The following is a 19,036-nucleotide window of genomic DNA, read 5'->3' as shown; positions in this document are numbered from 1 at the left end:
AAGATTTAGTTTTTGTTTCTCTAGGCTGGAGAGAAGGAAGCTAAAAAATTTTAGCAGATGAATTACAATCCATTCTGACCCTTAGATACAGCACTAGAAAGGGATGTGAAAACAAAATTTTGATTTTTACCCTGGCCATCCCATTCATTCACTCTCGGCCACATTTTGTTTTCCTCTCCTTTGAAGTGGAGATAGTGAAACTGCCATCTAATCGTGATGCTGTATAAGCTAAAAATGGATAAATGGAAAAAAGTCAAAGTCATGAACTTCATTCCTCTGCCTTTTCATCCAGACAGTATCACTAACTTTTGATCAGAAAGTAGACACTTACTGTTTCTCATTATAAAGGAATATAACTTCCGATTGACAGAGAAGAATAAGATTCAGAAAATTGCAGTCTCTCAAAAGTCTGTGCTAATTTTCTTAATTAAATTCTGTCTCACTTTAGAGGTTACAATGCCTCTTTATTTACAGAACAACTTATTCATTCAGCTCTTTTTTTTCCCCCCTTGAGCTTGTCAGAAGCTGTCAATGTTGATACGATTTGACATTTTGCCCAGACTGCATCAAACCACAAACCCGAGAATAGAACCCAGCCATTAACGATTTAATAACCTTTTGCAAAAATTAATTTTTTTCCACATCAACAGTGTCACATTTGATAGTGGTATGTTTTTTACCTTTACTGTATGAGACGAGACTATTATCTTTACATGCCATAGTTTCTAAAAGTGCTTCAGAACCGTAACTAGTCAGAAGTTTCATTTTTGAGTGCTGGGTAGTTGAAAATGTCAGAATCCATAAGTATACTTGAGATGAGATTTAACTGAAAGGCAAAAGTTTTGTCTGAGGAGTAGACATGAAAGTCTTGATTCAATGTAGTAGAAAAGCACATGCATAATGTGGATAATATGAAAGCCATTGAGACCAGTGGAAATGCTTTCACACATAAACTCAGAGTATGTTAACATACTTTCATGGCTAAATCTTAAACTTCTGCTTATGGCTTAGTCTTGGTAAAAGTCAGTAAGGCCTATAAAACTGTTTCATTGATTTCAGCAAGCTTTGACTCTTACACTGTAATGGAAAATATGAAAAGTTTGTATGGAACAAGGTTTTTAGAACAGTTTCCATAAACAACGTGCAGCAGTAGCTTTTGGCTGAAATGAAAAGTATCTCAGGCAAACTATGGCTAAGATAAAGTAAATATGATTTTCAAAGGTATAATTTGATAAAAATTTTTCAAAATATTTAACACTCTAAGAGTGCTCTGGTGGAACAGAAGTGTCTGGGGAGGTTGTCCAATATTCTTTCAGCCATGCTGGAGCAGGCAATTGTACAGCTTTCTCCTGTCTTCAGGAGTGTGTTTTGTTCCCTGATGATACTTATTGGAAACTTTTATAGACCACTGGTAGTCCACCACAACAATTACACCCAAACCTGATCCAGTGATCACAATCCATTTTACAAGAACTGAAACTGCTATAGTCTGAAGGAGCTCATGTCTCTGTGTTGTTTCAAGTACCTTTCCACAGACTCACATCTGATCTTGGTTATGCCTCTATAAATCCACATTAACTTAATTGATTTTTGTGGAATTCTTGCCGGTTTATATTGGTCTCAGTGCATACTTTGGCCACACTAGAAGCAAATCTAAAAATAGGTAAGTATTCTTCTGTTGTAGTATAGGAAAAGCTTTAAATACAGATTTTTAGGTCTATATTAAAAAGGCCTAGATAGAAATCTAAACTCAGTACCTATCCCCATTAAAAATAGGCAGCAGATTAAAATTAGGTTAGAATTTATTCTTCCATTCACTTCAATCATCATTTTCTCATCTTGTAAAAAACTTATCAAACTTTACCCAAAAATGCCCTTAAATGTACAGGATAGTTCAAATCAGCTGAATAAGCTTCAGTTTAGAGATCTTCCTCTTTTTGTTCATTGGTTTTGTTGTTGTGGTGATTTCGTTTGCCACGTTTCGCTTTTAGGTCCAATAGGATTTGCCTTGAATTCCTGTTGCAATAAAAAATTTAATTAATCATGCAGGTGCAGTAAACATTTGGATGATGTGCCTGGAAAGGAATTCAAGAATATACAGTGAAGTTCTGGTTTTCTAGTACCATTTATATTTGTTGTTCAGTAAGAACCCCTTCAATAACTCTTCACAAATTTGAGCCTTATTTTACAACTCCATTTTGTCTAAGAGACAGTAGATCTCATTCAGGGGTGTAGCACCGTTGATGGCTTCTGCAGGACCAGTAAAATATGATGCTTGCTTTAGATGTATTTCTCTGACAATTCATTTCATCAGGACTTAGCAAATAAATTTTACAACTCAGTTTTGTGTAACAGCCAGGAGCTTACCTTGAAATGGGATGACCATCCTCAGACTGCTTTTTAGATTTGTACAACTCTGCCTTTATAGCACCTTGATAAGATTACACAGGTTCTGCCTGATGTCAAGAGGAATTTCTGTGTCAGCTGAGAAACAGCAACACCTTAAGAACATTAGGAGAAATAGACAACATGATGTATCTCCTCTTGTATAAACGGTGACATCTAGAGTTGCCATTAGTATTCCCTAATATGCAACTAAGTTAAAGGTTATCATGTGGTGCAGATTTAATGGATTGCATTAGAATTACAGCAAATGACCCTTGCAGCTCCTTTAAACTTGATCGATCACAATGTAATTGTCAAGGCGGTCTAGCAATTAATTTTCATTAGTCAGGGTAGTCATTAATGCTTACTGTTAGGGAAAATGACTATTCAATTGAAATGGAAGGGATTCAATCATTTTTTTACAATTAAAAAAGTTGGCCTAATTTGCTGGTTTTCATATGTGCAGAAGAGTGTCATTGCAGCCCTATTACCATGTGTGCTGCTCCTGCTGTGATGCACTGGCTCCAACAAAGACTGGAATATGTCCTTTTACATACTGAAAGGAGAGGCATTTATTACAGAATTTCTAGAGGGAGTATTATTTTTAAAGAACGTTCCATCAACATTTTTTTTCTATTGACTTTAAAGACACCTTGGAATTTAATGCAACGGTGAAAGGCACGCTTCCTAGAGTCAGAGTGCTATTTGCTTTTCCTTTGGCATTCAGGGCTTTTTTACTGAATAAGAAAGAGGAGTTGAAATATCCCAAGATCATTCAGCTGTCTTGGTAAATACTAAATTGCTTGGCAATGACAGTTAGCTGTGATGCAGCCGCCTGACATCACGGGTGATAGAACAATGCTCTTCATTCACGCAGCACATTTCATCTGAGAACTTCAAAATATCTTTTTTTAACTCTACCTTCAAAAAATCCTAGTCAAATATGGAAGTCAAATTAAAACAGTAAATTCAACACCTTAAACTCCAAAATGCCATTTTTATAAATGTTTAATCTTGTCCAATTTCTGTTCCAATATGATTAATTAGTACTGTTTTGCCATATCCCCTGTGTTAGGATGCACATTGCTGAGATACTTTTGTTATTCTAAAAGCATAATCTCTTTCAAGATTTCATCTTTAATATCTCTGTTAATTCGTGCCATGGTGCATCCTTTTAAAGAATATGAATAGAAGGCAAACAAAACTATCCAGGCTTGATGCAGTCCTTCTGAGACTAAATTTCACCTATAGTTTATTTACCTAAAAAATTGCCTTTTTTTTTTTTTCTTTTAGTACATACCGCTGTTCTTCGTAAAGTAAATGCAAGAAAGTGTTATTTGAATGTTTTCACAAAATTGCCTATCTCAGCTTAGGTCAATAAATTAGGTGAACATGATGTAGCTCTAAAGGCTTTCAAAAACACTTTGTGCTTTGCCTTGACTAAAGGAATTTAGGCATTGCAATGAGCAACTCACTTAAAATTTATGTGCTTAAAACCTGTAAAATTTGAGTAAATTGGCTCTTATCATGATGACTAAAATATATTGAAGAAGATATATTAATATTACTTATTATTCTGAGAAGGACTTAGAAAATTTAAAGCCAAGCATGAAAGTATAATATTCTTAAATGTACCTAAGGGAATATGCATAGGGGTAAGGCTACGGTTTTAGACTTCAAAAGTTCAGTAAGCTTTTGGAAAACTACTAACTAAAGTTCCATTGATTTCAGACATGGACAAGTTGAATTTGATATTCTTTTCTAGTACTTTCTTTTTGGTTTGTAAAGGATGTTAATGTGAATTAGGTACTTCCTTTGTAAATGTCTCTAAGAACCTTATTTTCACCTTTAGCAATCTAGAGCAGGTTTCAGATAATTTAATTTGATGTATAAATAGATTTCCTTATAGTCAATGGAGGAGACGCAGGAGGTGGAATTTATCTGATCTATTTTGATGTCTATGCCATGCAGAGGTAAGTGGTATCTTAACATTGTCCTATCATTTCTCTGCTAATTTGAAGGGGAACTGGAATGACTAGCTCAAACCTAGATGTCTATATCATGAGTATTTAAACTTATATGAACAACCCCTCTACTGGTGTTTATAAATCTGACCTTTTCTGATTCAGGAGTCTGAAACAATTTCAAAAGCTACCAAACATACAGATGCTTAAAAGTCCTTGAAGTGATTTATGTGATTCAAGCTTCGAAGTCACTTTTGAAAATGTTCCCCTTTCCTATAAAATATTTACTTTCTCACTTGGAAGATTTTCAATAGCACTTTCATTGCATAGAGTATATTGTTCTGCCGTTTGATGAATTGCCTCTTTCATAAAACAAAAATATGTTCAAGATGTGTGTGTGATAGTCTAATCCTGTTTTCAGGTGTATAGCAATCTAGGTGCTTCACTTTTAGAACATTTTCAAAGCTCAGATGTAAATCAAAATCCTTTCTAGTGTTCAGTGATGGTCAACATTCAGCACTTCCCTTAGATAATGAAATTCAACAGTTCTGAACATTGAATATTTAGGAAACAGGCTCCTTACATCATTAAATAATCTACTCATACATTATGTGATCAGACATTTAACTTATTTTAAAAAACGACATTTCCACTCTGTTAGCTGATGTTTCATTGGCAGTTGCCAAGTAGTAATTGGTACAGCCTAATGGTTAAGAAAAAGAAAACTATTAAGACGAGTAGGACTGTATTCTTTGGAATTGATGGAGTGTTCAGATGGACTTATGTTTCTCAGCCTGTTATGTCCTTAAGTTTGAATACGTTTCTGTTACAAGATTGATTGATGTAAGTCAGAATTCCTCCTAACATTTAGAAATGAATTCTAAAATCATCATGCACATTTTACTTTAAACATTTGTGGGTTTTAAAGAAAAAATCAGGGAATGAAATCTGGCATTTCATTCAATGCATTATATGGTATGCATTAATGGTAAAGCAGTATGTTGTAATCAAAAGTTTCTGTGGGAGCTGGTGTGGGCAGACTTTTTGACTGGATAAATCCTTTTCTATTGTTTTGGGGTTTTTTTTTTTTTCATGAGATGAAACACATATAAGCTGCCATAAATCATATTTCATAGTATTAAAAAAAAAAAAAAGGAAAGAATAAGAGCTTTGCCTTACCACATTTTATACTTTTTATTTTTAATCTACTTCTATTTAAAGACTTTGTTCTTGCACTAGTTAACTGTCTTTACAGAATTGCTGTCAAAATAAAATGTCTTTTCTGTTGCTGTTGATCTGATTAAAATTATAATTTTTATTTATTAATTCTCTTTAAAGAGTGATATTATTTGAAATTAAAAACCACAAGCTGTAGGTCCTTGGGAACTTTTTAGAGAAAATCCTGAAGGGAGAGACTACTGACAGCTCCCTTCTATTTTCTAAAGATAAAAACTTAGGGATAGAACTAGGACTAGGACATTGGTGCTTTTCAGAAGCAGACTGCTAGAGTCCTCATGGGTTGGACACAAAGATAGAGATGCAAAGTGGAGATCAGCCAAAAGGTACAGTACAGTCTTGTGAGCCTGCTGGTTATCCTTACCAAAGATCATACTAAATGAGCAGAAACTTAACTCCCAAAATCTGTATTACTCTTGTGTTGGATGGATGTATAAAGGTACAGGAGGACCAAAAACAAAATCCTGGTTTTTCAGGAATTGGTAAAGTCTTCCAAGTTTCAAGGTTGCACTCAGATACTATTACACAAATAAATGAAATTTATTACTCAAAAAAATGAATTAATGTAATGAATCTACACTGTCATTGTTAATGTGTGGGACAACTTAATTTTCAAAGTGTTTAGCTTATCATTTGACATTATTTAATCTGGTTTAAATAGCCAGTTTCATAGAGCTGTGAAATCACAGAGTGGTTTGTGTTAAAAGGGACCTTCAAGATCAACCAGTTTAACTTCACTGCCACGGGTAGGGACATCACTCACAAGATCAGGCCATTCAAAGCCCCATCCCACCTAACCTTGTACACTTCTAGGGATAGAGCATCCACTAATTTTTTGGGAAACCTATTCCAGTTTGTCTCACCACCTCTACTATAAAAAATTTCTTCCTTATATCCCATCTAAATGTACCTTCTTCAGTTTAAAACTGTTATTCTTTGTCCTCTCACTATGGGGTAGGAACTGAGTTATGATTTGGTCCTACCAAAGGATTTGCATGACTTTTTTCAGTGATTCAGTTCAAGAAATAAAAGATATAAAAATCAAGTAATAAAAAAAGAATTGGCTTCTCTTTTTCCTCTGGTTTACTATCATGAAATTTCCATCAATTGCATGTCATATAAATATTAAGCTGTTAAAGTTTTGATCACAATTTTTGTGATTGACATCTATCAAATACATTTAAGCCATTCTGAATTAATTCTGGAGGGGAAGAAAATTATAAAATTTGAATGAGGATCTGAACAGGCTATTTTTGGAGCATTAACTCTTACTCCCTTGTCACAAGAAGCCACCCTCATTATTTTCTATTCTTGCATAGGAGTGAGGTTTCAGTATTTTAAATACCCCACTTTGAGAATGTTGATATATTCCTCTCATTATTGTATGGGCTTGGATATTTAGTCGTCCCTGATATTCAAATAAAGTTTAAGAAGTTAATATTGAAAACAGAGCACTAAAGAAAACATTTGAGTCAGTCACCTTTCTTTTTAAGAAGCTTCAATTCAGCAGTAATCCTTCTTGCTTTGAAGTTCTTCTAAAGAAGGGCTATTGAGAGTATAGTTTTCACCTTTGTAGAGAAGAAGGCTGTGGTTTCACAGATCTGCTCCACTGACACTCTTCAGATGGGCTCTATTCCTAGTATGCTCTACTACTGCTGAATCTTGGGATTTTCTTTTCTGACTGGGTGCATGGAAATATTTTTAAAGGAACACTGTGTGAAGTCAAACAGTTGCAAAGGAGAATATTGGTGTCTTTACAGCTTTGATTTGGTCCTCTTTTTGTATAGGTACTGTTACAGTCTTTAATTGCATGGTTGCCTACTATATTTCCATATAACTCTGAGAAGTGATCTTTAATTAAAAACAGTACTTTAACTATTTCTTCTTTATTATCTCCACTTTTCACTAAAAATGCATACAGCTCTTCCCAAGGATTCATGTATGATACTTATTTCTGTAATTTTCTAATGCTTCAAAAGTATTAATTTTCCTTGTGAATCTTTGAGCTAAGAGAATGTTGGTTTGCATAGGTTTTAGATCAGAAGGGCAAGGATGGAGAGATTAAGGGTCAAAAATATAACATGAAGAATTTGAGATGTACATGGCCTAATTTTTCCAAATATATGACAGAAGGGAAATAAAAAAATGTAAGTCTCCTCAATTTACATTGCAATTTTGAAGCTTAGTAGTTCTCCAAATCCTACTCCCTGGACTTACGAGAGTCTTTCAGCAAGTGGAGAATATGGTGCTACTGAGCACCAGCTGTAAGTCTGAGGTGAAGCATTTACTTACATATATTTTTGCAGTAGAAGGATACTATAATTTTAAGGAGTGGTATCAAGCTCTCTTTTCCTCTCTGGCAGCTTTTCTCTTTCCATATGTGAGTGTATTTACAATTCACCAGAACAAACCAAATTCCTTTCCAAGAGTAAACGTATTAAAATCTACCTACATGATAGAGAAGAATTTCCAGACTCTTCTTAGAGAAGTTTAGGAATTCAGTCTATTACTTCGTTTAGATAGATAGAAAGATAGATAGATAGACAGATAGATAGAGTTAATATTTCTATTCTTGAAAGCAGATTTAAGAAATTAATTTTACCCATTGTAGTGAAAGGTGTTAATATGCAAGCAGAAGAAAGAAGGTAGGGAAGGTACTGGGCTACTAAACACCTCATGGCTTCTATGAGTTCATACCACAGTCTGAAACACCTGCTAAACGCCCGTTCCCTTCTGCAGGATGAATTTACCTGGGAGCCCAGTTTCATATTTAGGGTAATCTTGTGACAGGTCTGTGACTGTAGGTCACATAGGTTCCTGTAAGTTCAGGCTGTAGGTACTCTTTTCTTCAAATAGAAAGAACTTTTTGCTTTCTAAATTCTGTTCCTTCTTATTTTAGCAGAAGGGATGGTTATAAAACAGAATAACTTAGGCTGAAGGTCATCTAGTACAAGACCCTGCTCAAAGCAGGATTAAGATCCCAGTTAATCAGGTCACTCCAACCCTCATCAAGCAAAATTTTGAATATTTCCAAAGTTGGAGATTCCACAGATCTTTCTGGCAGCTTGTAGCATAAACAGTCTCCACAGATGAGTTCAAATAGTATCTGTTTTAAGAATTAAATGTCTTGGTTTTTACACAAACTGATTTCAACTGCAGCTGAAAAGTATTCAGCTGTTTACTGTAAAGAAAATTTAGTAAATAATGGTTTATTTCCTCTTTCTAGTTTGTTTTTTGGGGAAAGTGAAAAGGTCTCTTTCATAATATTAAAAAAAAAAAAAATCACAGCTCTCTTTGTTTTAAGCTTCTTCTAGTACAGCCTTGAATGAAAGTCTAGTGAATGTTTTTAAACCCCAAGACAGTGAGCTAAGGTTTTTAAAGGATTAAGTTTGAGTAGAGTCTGGCGCTATGAAGGAATGTTATCCAGATGCTTTACTTCATATTCACTCTGCATGCAGACCCATTCCTTGGTGCATCAGATTTGAAGGGTTATGATATGAAGCCACATAGGTCTGAAAATGCTATTTTTTTCTTATTTTTTTTAAGTAATGGTGGTCATAATTTACAATTGAAAGCCTTTCCTGATTGGTGAAAAAAGCATTTGTGAAAATAAACTCATTTAAAAATAAATTTTTGTTTTCAACATGTGCTTTTATAAAGTATTATATCATATTTCCCAAACAGATATCCCCAAAATGTTGTCAAAACAACTTTGCTTGGTAGTTTGTTTCCCTTAGTTGTCTGTCTTTCATGGTTCCTCTTAATTCCTAGAGCATGAAGTGACTTGACCTCATTCTCTGTCCAGCTTGTCCTCATGTCCAATGACAGATACTTGTGCATTAGTAGCTTTTAGTTGCTAGCTATATTTAGACACTGTTTCTATACACTCTTTTCTTTCAAATAAGGCATTTAGAAAATTATTACTACTTGCTGCACGCTGACTGCTTTAAAAGTTAAAAGAGCTGCACCAAAGAACTTTGCTTAAGGATTAATCACATCAGTGACCCAGGGGATAAGGGATCCCCACCTGTCAATAAGGCTTATAACTACTTATACTGACTGCACCAGTGTTTAAGTAACTTGCTGTGAAAGTGACTTTGACTTGGTGGGGAGCTAAAACAAGGATTTTGCTGGCCATCAAAGTTATATTTTACAATGAAGATTGCATAGAGATCAGTAATTTTCTTGCTCTTTACACCTGTTAAATTACATTTTATGTAAAAATAAAGTAAAATCTCCTGTAAAGCTATTTTTCAGCATGAACTACTGCTGTCATTGGAACTGCAGTACTGCAGGATGATGAATGGGACAGGGAATTGATTCATGTAGCTGTGACTGGGAGGGAACACAGCCCTGTGGTCCACAAACCAATTTTTCTATTAAAGTGTCATCTATTCTAGAACTGTAGGATCAGCTCAGTGCATAAATCAGAGACTCCTTGTATCATTTCCCCTCAACTCCCTTTCCATTTTGAACTATAGGCCTCTGTAAAATCCCTTCTGCTTTCAAGAATACTTTCCTTCTTCCACATTTCCATTTTCCTTCTTCCTTAATAAGTCAGGGTTGCCTTTTCACCCTCACATTGGGACATGACAATTTCCACCTTGAAGAGGGGCTCTGGGAGAACTTGGAAACTCCTCAAGACTTCACACTGTCCATGTACACACCTATCTCCCCTGCCTGCTTCCTTGTGAAGACACCAGGGCTGGATGCAGCTGGAGTGATAGAGGTAGCTCCAGTGTGTGCCCACCCCAGAGACTGGGGGGAAAGAACACCTGCCTTCCAGCCCAGAGCTCTGATCTGTCTCCGAGAGACAAAGTTTTGAGGTTGTCAGCATTTGCAGACTGTTTAGGCAGAAGTAACCTGAGGCACTAACAACCTTTATCGAGGTGTTTTGTGTTCAGGTGCAAAGTCACAGAGGCAGTTGCAGCTGCTGGTACTGCTAAGTTGTCTAAATTCCTTTGTATTCTCCTATTACAAATTTTGTCTGATTTTCTCCAAAACTGAAAGATAGATAGCACTAAAGAAATACTAGATTAAATGTGAACTGTGTTCCTCTTAGCGTTCCCTCAATGGACATCTTTTATTCTTTTTGTTAAAACCACTGGACATTCTGCACTCACAGGTTAGGAGAGTTAACTTTTTAGACTGCTGTTGAGTAACTTCTTTTTCCTCAAACAATGAAAAGACACACATAATGCTCTCAAAGGAGGCTATTTATTATTCCAGTGGTGTAAATGAGAGCAGGATTTGGCCCATAAGCAATAAAAGAGGAGTACAGCATGTAATTCTTCACGCCATTGTGAGTAAAACTCTGTCCAGCAACTGTAAATTATCTGACATTCTTTCAGGATATATGAATGACTCCATAGTCAAAGAAAGCTTATGAGGTTTAAAGCATAAAAATGACAACTATAAATAAAGGTGGAAACCCCTCATCCCCACTGAAATGAAATAACACAACATTCCTGAGGCACCAGTGTCTTCGGAAAATGCATTGCCTGGCTGGCTAGAGGAAAGGGAGGGAGGAAAGGAAACCCATCATCCTACTTAGGGCTTTGTCTTCCCAAAGTAAAGTTTAATGCTCCTGCTTAAAATGGTAGTTTTCTCTGGGAAGATCTATCCTGTAACAATATGAGTTTAATGAGTTCATAAGACTTTCAAGCAATAAATATATGCACATAAATATATATATATATATATATAAATAACTAGGTTTACCCAAAGTATCCAATAAATGGGTAAAATACAGAGAATATCCATATTCTTTACTCTGTAGGGTGCAAAGTAAGAACAAAGAGCAATAAGCATTTTCATAGCGATGTGCAGGGATGCAAGGTGCTGGTGCACCCTGGGAGTGTTAAGCTTTCTAGAAAAATACCTGCTGTACTGTGGACATTGTCAATATCTTAAAAGCATTAATCTAGTTACTTTTACGTTAACGTTACTCCATTGGCATAGTAATGCCCCCTGCAGATAATGTGATAAAATAGCTTCTCAAAGTATGTGTTTTGGAAAGGAGGTATCTGCAATCCTTGTTTTGATTGGCATATTCCAAAAGCTCATCATCATCACAGGAATTTAGAGGATAGAATAAAAATCTGTAAACACTGTGTAAACAGTTCCATAATCTCAATATGCATCCATTTACTAGGGCTGAGCTTAAGTGCATTATGATGCTATGGCACTTCTTGCCATTTCAATACGCCAGAATGAAAATCTAACTTTGCAGCAAACTATATTTGAGTTCAGGCTAATCACAGGGAAGAATTTTGTCAGTAATTTCTCACAGTTACAGTAACAGAAGTGACACATTAGTTTTTAAATCAAACCAAAGTCACACCAAAAAAAAAAAAAATGTCAAAAGCACAAAAGAGTGACCTAATAATTGTAGTTGGACAATAATCAGAGACTCCTAGTCTCTGATTCACTCCTAGTGAAACTTAGTCTGTATATCTCATTTTGTTGTCGATGGTCTAAGTTATGAATCCTTAGTCAAACACCACACAATCGATAGCAGGGATCTGTGTTCAGCACCTCGTGAAAATGGGCAACTTGCTTGATTTCAAACCCTGAACCATGGATGTTCACATGCAATCCCAGCATAACTTTTGACTCCTTACAAAACCACTGAATATGGTCCACTGAGTCTATGATAGCCCGTGATGATAGATGCTTTGATGAAGGTCAGATGGTAAGGAACTAATAAAATGACACAGCAGGTTAACATTAGTCTAGTCCCCATTTCAGCATAAATAATTTTTCTACTCTTTGTCATGTAATTTATCTCAATATAAAAATTAAATAAAATTATGTTCCTTCCTTACTAAAGTATCCTTGACTTTCCACACAGATTACTGTCACCATAACACATACATAAACATGTATATGTGCATATATTAGAGAAAACCTTTTAAGCATTAGAGTTAATGTCGTTCTATAAGAATGTTTTTAAAAATTAGTAGAAGTGTGTTTTTATTCAGATTTTGGTCTCAAATAATAGACTGATAATAACAAGAATAAAGTGCTCTTACTCAGGTTTTTTTTCTTGTTTTTTCCTCTTTGTAACTGATCAATGTGTAAATATGCTTCAAGAGTACAAAGCAGCAGGAAATATTATTGTTTTTTGTCTACTAACTGAAAATTTTACTACAAGTTTCTCTTTTTCCCCCCTCTCTCTTCTTTGTTCTACTGCCCACAGAAAAAGCTCTCTTCTTTACTGGGAAAGCCAATGTTTTGAAAAGTAGAAAATTAATTTAAAAGTCAACTTAAACATATTGATTAAAAGATACTGGATGAGGACTACTGACAGTTTCATGCAGTGTGAGTACATTTTTATATTCATTATGTTTTTATTTAGACTTCAAGAAACTGCTGGAAGGCGCTATCATTATACTGACATGCTGATTTCTGATCTTTTCAGAAAACAAGTGCAACACAAAGAAGCAGTATATGATACACCAGCTATAAGTGACATGCTTTTAATTATGTGCTATTACTCTAGAAAGTCTTCACAGTCTCTGTGCAGAGTTTTATCACTGTTTAAGTCATCTTACTTGTTTCCTTTACAGTAAGGCACTGGGCTGAGTATTAAAAGTGGCAGGGGGTTTCATGGTCAGCTACACCACTGATGTGCTACGTAATCTTGTGAGTAGTTTTATGCATCGCTCTCTGTAATGAGTACATGTAACTTGTATATCATTTTCACCACCATATCATGCTGAGATAACTGTTTAGCTGATACACATGATATTCTTTAAATATTGGAACTTCTGGAGAAATCTGCTTTGCCAGTGCAAATCAAAATTATCGGTGACAATATGGTTAATATTTCTCTTAAAACAATTCAAGATAGCAATATGATGCAACAAAATTATTGTAATTATAAAGAACTTTTTATTTATATCAAAGGTGACCTTCCTGATTGGATTTTTTTGTGTACTATTTTAAACAAAGATGTATGTTGAGCAAGTAATTATCACAGTGAATTTCTTATTAAAAGATTCATGCTCTTTTGATTCATCTGGCGTTATAGAAACTGCAGCTAAAACTTTGTAGGTCATGAGATTGAACATTAGACCAACTTCTAATTGTATATGCCTCTTAATTTATTTTATAATGTAAATACGGACTAAATACAACAAACAATTTCTAATTTCAGTATTATGCCAAGAGTCATTTTTCCAACTAGCTACTAGTACAGAAACAAAAACTATTAAAAAGGTATAAATTTTAAAAAAATGATAAAAAATTCAATAGATAAGTTTCAATGATGCGAAAAAATGCATGAATGTTGCTTGTGTAAAATTCTATTTGATGGGGAAAAAATTTTAAAATAATACTATCTTCTATTTTGCCTTTGCTGGAGACAGTTGTTGTATTGAAAAACTTATAAACTAATCAGGTAAGAGGCTTAAAAAAGGAAATACTGTCTTCAGTTTCTAGATATAGCACAAGGAAAAATAAAAATCAAGTGCAAGACTTACAAAGGAGTTCACAGGATACAGATAGGAAATCAATAGGGAACTGCATTTATCAAGGTAGTTTGTCAAAGTCCACGTAATCTTTTAGTGACACAGCATATCTACAATTGAAAGAGATTTCTTTAACTTCCTAAAGAAACCTATGGCAGAGGAAGGGGATTTGTTCCAGCTCCCAGAATGTTACATGAGTGCCTTACTAGCACAAGAACACAGTACATTGACATGATTTCACAGAAAACTGATTTCTCTCCTATTAACAGTCCAGTTTACAATGAAATTCCAGTTTTGTTAGATGGATAAAAATAGTCAAAACAGTCCATAAGCTTATTAATCATGAAATTGGACTTTCAAATAGTGCTACTTGTGCACACACAGGGAATGAACCTGGCTCCATAAGAATTTCTTGTGGGTATCGACTGATAATATGATATCTCTGGTCTCACATGCTATGATTAGACAGGCTTTCCTCTTTAAGCACTTTAACTTCAGAAGCTTAGTGCATTATCTGCAAAAGCTATTTTGAAATAGACCTAATTTAAAAGGATAGGGTTTAGGAAGGAAATAGGAAGGAGGTGTCTTTGGGAGGAGGTCTGAATCCCTGACTTCAGAGCCAAGCATTAACTTATTTTTTCAAATGCATCATTGTTCTTGAAGACCCTATATCAAATAAAGAGTCTTCCACACTCTGCTGCCGAAGTTTATGGCTCAAGAGAAACCATCCCCGGGCTGTAACACAGTCCATATGGCTGGCTGTTTGAAGTGTGCTTAGTACTCCATTAGGGATTCTCGATTTGTACTTCTCAATCTGATTTCGATAAGACACAGGTTTCCTTTAGTGGCCTGACCTGGTGCAAACACATAATAGATTAATTCTATAATAAATTATGGTGGCAGTAAAGCTTTCTGGACCATTTTGCCTTTTAAGTAACAATTTTTTTTATGTACTCTTATAAAGCTGAACCAATGTTTCATTTGTAGCTCACTTTATGTATATACAGAACTACTTGAAGCTTGGGAATGTAATTTTGCACTGTGTGCATTACCTCTGAGTGTATTCCATTTTATTGTGTCTCTGGAGCTACTGACACGTTTTGAGGAATACTAAGAGCTTTCTGAAACAACATTATGCCTAGAAATGTGTTGAACTGCTTTTCAGGAAGCTCCAGCTGGTTTCTATCTTAACAGTGGCATAACTGCACTATTTCTATATGCAAAACTGCATTTCCGTAAAGTCCATTATTACCTTCTGCTAGTTTGTATTGTTTTTATATAATACTGTTATTTTCAACCACCAAGTTTATTTTAGATTTATTATCTACTTAGCACTTTACTTAGTTCTGCTGGCATTTCTAAATACTCTGGTATACAAGGAGTAAATTACGTTATTTTAGGCATTTCTGCTAGTCAGAGTAAAAAACACCATTGTAGTTACTGTTCTGCAAAGCCAAAGCAAAAATATTGCAGATGAAAAGAAAAATATGAGAGATATGAGCGGAAAATTAATCAAATACAAAAAAACAAAGGAACACCAAATCAGTTAACAAGGGTGGCAGCCCACAGAGAATCAAATATTATTTAAGAATATTTTCAAAGGACAGTATTAAGGAGAGCAGATATTTCCAGAAGAAGGCTCATAGAGAGAAGGGACAGTATGAGAGAAAAGCACTGCAGTGCTTTTAAATATGCTTGCCAAATGAGTGACAAAGGGTGTTAATCTGTCAGCTTTCTTCACCTTTGCTTTTCAGGCTTATGAGCTCCATGATATCTCTCTTGTTAGAGACACCCAGATCAGTCTCCTTATTTTACCCTGGCCTTCTCACAACCACCTAAGATGGCATGGCAGGAAAGGAAAAAACTGGGAAGGCTTTACAAGTGACAAAAGGATCACTCTTAACCAGAAGTGATGTATAAAATATGCAACAAGACACTAAGTTTTGGTGTTCTTTTTCTGTTTCTTTTAGGTCACATACCCTGGAATACACACCTGTGAAGGTGCTCTGGGATAAGACCATTCCACAAAGAACCTCAAAGAACACACATAATGACAACAAACATCCCACTGAACTATGCAGTGCTCTTGGTAGCTATTTCATCAGCTCTCTACCAAGATTTATCTGCACACCTTAGAGAGGTATAGATATATCGAAGGGGAGAAGGGGACATTGCGGGTTCTGTGGAAGGACACAGAAAATGCAGATGGAGAAGAAGCTAAGATGGAATCTGAAGAAAAAGGAGAAAGATCTGAACTACAAGTGGAGTATTTCAGGTGCAGATGATATGAAACCTCAGGCACCCTGTAAGCAAAGAGAAAACAGTGAAAAAGGAGAAAAGCAAAAGAGGCATAAATAAGAAAAAGGGAAAAAATATATAGGATAATAAAATAAGACAATTGGAGAAAAAATATTATACAGAGAACAAGGATCCAGCAGAATTAATAGGAAAAGACTAATGTCACATACTAAGTATTTTAGGTTATTTCTAATGAGCATGAGAGACAGAGATCCTGAAATGCACATGAACTTTTGGTTATTAGAGAGGAACAAAATTGCATAAATCCAAGTACATAACTTACTATTTTCCAACGAAAATTTATAAGGGGAAGCAACATGCTGCTACATTAAAGACAATTGGCATTTGAATTTAATTTAACCTTTATACCCAGATCAAGTTAATCTCTTTATAATAAGTTGATATTATCTTTTACCCAGATAGAAATGCTTTTTGTGTATTGCCCAATGGCTTTCAGAAAACTTTGAATTTTCTTATTAAATAACATGTTTCTTTCTTATTTAATCTTAAAACAAAGCCTCAGTCATCATTACAAACAAGAGGATGCTGGCTGGAAGTAGTAGGGAAGGATTTTTGTAAATCCCTTAGTAAATGCATGTAGGTAACAGAATGCTGAGAACATTCATTACCAAATCCTGAACTTACAAAATGTCATTTTCTGCATGAGCAATCCCAACAAATCCATGGTATTTATCCCATTACAAAGACTTATGCAGAGGCAAGAAAAATACTTACATAACTGTTTTTGAAATTCCCACTATCTAAGATTTACCCTCAAAACCCAATCCAGAAAGTGCTAGTATACATATCACCTCCAATATAGATTATTATCTCTTGCATTGGATTAGATTGAATTGGTTTACTTTTCAAAGTTACCATAGATATTTATAGTAGTAAATAGATACAACTGCATAGATACTTTTCCCAAGTTTCATGCCTTTAGGCATACTTTGACAATTAATTCTGAACTTCAGCAGAGCTGTCTGATGATTCAGCAGACATATAGGCAGCTGACTACCTGTGGAAAATTACTTATCATCAGCAGCATTCTCAATATTTTTTCATAACCACTCTCTTTGAGATGACTTTGCATTGTGCCTGGAAAGTTATCAAGTGAAAGGAAAGAATAATAACTTGAACAAGATAGTGAAAAATAGAAATTCTTTCATTAATTTGATTTTTGAGCGTTAGATATTGAGGTTGACAAAGGTGATAAACACTTTCAAAATCTAATTTCATTTTCTTAAAAGTATGAAATCAGGGAAACACAGCAACAGACTTGTAATTAAAATAAAGATCCATTTAAGTATGTTAGGTAGCTAAATACTATACAAGCTGAGTATTTTTACCACTGGAAACAGTCAAAATATCATTACAATGATACTCTGGCCATGGTGCATGAGACAGGAATTTGTAAAACAATTCGCACCTCCTACATACAAGTTAATTATTTCTATATGTTAAAGACATCACAGTCTGATTCAACCCTGCCCAAAATAGGCAGCTAGTGAAGTCATAAAATAGGACATTAATAATTAAGGGTCTCCACGGGGAGGGGAGTGACACTGGCCTTTTTGGGGACCTCAGACAATTAAGCAATTATACCTTGTCTCAAAGCTTCTCAGCTTTGACAAGGTATATCGGATAGGGCCTAAAATTTTTGCCATAATTCCAGACCAGTTTCCAGACCAGTTTCATCTGGAAGTACAGAATAAATTATACCTTGTTCACATGGGTTATTAGGATTTGTTTTCATCCCTTCACTCCTATGAAGATAGTATGGCCTTGGACAAAAAAATGCAAATTTGAAGAGGTTCTGAACTCACAGACCCTTTCAGTTCAGTTCAAATATGTCATCAAAGCAAAGTGTTGCTTTTCTCCTTGTTTTAATTTGGGTTCACAATTAGATTTTAACTGAAGGCAACCCTCTACTGATAAATTATTTGCCCTAAGGTTTTCCAGATATTAATTGCAGTGATTGGGCAGGGATGTTTAATTTTTGAGCACAAAAATTTGGGTCACTTAAAGCTTCTTGGGTGATGTCATATTGGTTCCTTCAATTTTGAATATTTGTATCAGTACTCGATTTTTGCACATTGTTCTAGAATCTCCTTCCTCCCTCACAGAGGAGTAATAGGAGTGTCTGAAATAGGACAATTTTATTATCTCAGTATCAGAAGATGCTTCAGAGAATGCACCTGCAAGTTAAAACATGTGTAAGGTCCTTTTTTCCCTGGAGCTTTTCTCTTTGGAATTGATTTGGAAGCACAACCAATTTTTCCTGGGGGACGAGAGACCCATGGGGCTTTTGTAGGGACAAGCCTTCTGAGTGGAACCACCATCTGTGATTGCTTCTTCCCCCAAGAACAGAGCAAACTTGCCTGAGAAGCAAATTTTGAACCATAACTCTCATTATGGATCAGGCTTAAAGATTGCTCTTCTCTCTCAGTTGGCTCCAAACCAGCTCAGAAATAGATTCGCTAATCAAAAATAGTATGTGTTTTAGAAACCCAAAGTCATTACAGTGAACTTTGCTGAGTATACAGCTGGGGATAGCAATGTCACATAGGACAGAGCATCTTCTAGCTGCTGAGTGAATAAATGAGTGCAAAATATGGCTGTATGTTCCTTGAGTTTCCCTGGACAAGGAAATGAAAATTAATTACTGTTCCTATATTA

The sequence above is a fragment of the Empidonax traillii genome, unplaced genomic scaffold, assembly GCF_003031625.1.
Source record: "Empidonax traillii isolate 1590-97213 ecotype Southwest subspecies unplaced genomic scaffold, ASM303162v1 scaffold131:size1687323, whole genome shotgun sequence".
NCBI classification, from domain to species: Eukaryota; Metazoa; Chordata; class Aves; order Passeriformes; family Tyrannidae; genus Empidonax; species Empidonax traillii.
The sequence above is the reverse complement of the archived record's forward strand: the minus strand, read 5'-3'. Positions refer to the sequence as shown.